General features: G+C 62.7%; 1 long non-coding RNA gene across 1 annotated transcript in view; it reads left to right on the top strand.

Annotated features, from left to right (window-relative positions):
- The first annotated feature begins 711 nt into the window (after window positions 1–711).
- LOC118452825 overlaps window positions 712–1,033 on the top strand; it is a 9,407-nt gene continuing 9,085 nt past the window's right edge. Inside the window, exon 1 of the long non-coding RNA XR_004842682.1 lies at window positions 712–722. This is a non-coding gene — a long non-coding RNA (uncharacterized LOC118452825). The remainder of the gene's footprint in view (window positions 723–1,033) is intronic.

Here is a 1,033-nt window from a genome sequence, read left to right as displayed (position 1 = left end):
GCGGGGTTAATGCGGAGCACAGAGACGCGTGCAATCAGCTCAGGTAGCTGCGTCCCTGCCCATGGTTTCAGGCAAACCCAATCTCGGCTCCAAACCCGACGCTCGTCCAGCCACCGGTGCTGGCTCTGCAGACCCTTCCCAAGCCAGCAGCCGCCCCGAACGCCGCGTTTCATCGCCCTGAGCGTCACGGAACATCGCCCCTGTTTCCGGACTGGTTCTGCAAAACCCAAGCCTCAGCTCCCCATCTGCTTAACGCCAGGCTAGGTTTTTATAGGGCTTGCCTGGAGGGCTGAGCTTCACCTGCAGCCTACGACGGACTCCCCTCCATCGCTGCGGAGCACACGCAGTGACGGATGCTACGGGCGCGCCGCGCCGCCCGAGGTCACGATGTCACGATTGCGGGCGCTGCCGGTGCCTTTGCCAGCAACTGAATCCGGCGCTGAGAGTCACCGGGGGAGGGAGTAATCAATGCACATCCCCCGGGACGGATCAATGCAGCACTGAGGCTCTTACAGCCTCCCCCGGAAGGTAAAAGCACTTACTGCCTGCCTTGTTTCGAGCGTTCACGCCACACAAAAGACCTCGAAATGCTATAAATACCTCCCGCGATGCTGGAGAGGCATGCGATGCCGTCAGCGTGACGCAGAACTGCCTGAAACCGGCGTCCGGACCCGCAGAGCCTCCATGCGGGACAGCTTTTCTCCGTGTTCGTTTTGCTCTAGGTTAAAAACCCCAACAGCCCTCAAACAAATGAGCTTGCGTCGAAGGGCCGCGGAGCAGCCAGGGGTGCGGCTGACCTCGGGACCGGGACGCGTAGGGGAGGTCGGCATGTCCGACAGGAGGCAATTTCGGAGCCAGGCAGCGAGAGAGAAGAAGTCCTGCGGGCAAGGACGCTCCTGACCGCTGTTACCATCGTTATCGCTCCCTGAAGGCAGAGCGCAGGCAAACGGAGCGAAGAGCTGGCAGCACGGGGCGCAGGCGGATCTGGCCCGTCCGGAGCGCCTTCCGCGGCAGGGGGCCGCGCAATGGCCGG

The sequence above is a fragment of the Egretta garzetta genome, unplaced genomic scaffold (genome assembly GCF_000687185.1).
Source record: "Egretta garzetta isolate BGI_Z169 unplaced genomic scaffold, ASM68718v1 scaffold110, whole genome shotgun sequence".
In the NCBI taxonomy this organism is placed as follows: domain Eukaryota; kingdom Metazoa; phylum Chordata; class Aves; order Pelecaniformes; family Ardeidae; genus Egretta; species Egretta garzetta.
The sequence above is the reverse complement of the archived record's forward strand: the minus strand, read 5'-3'. Positions and strand labels throughout refer to the sequence as shown.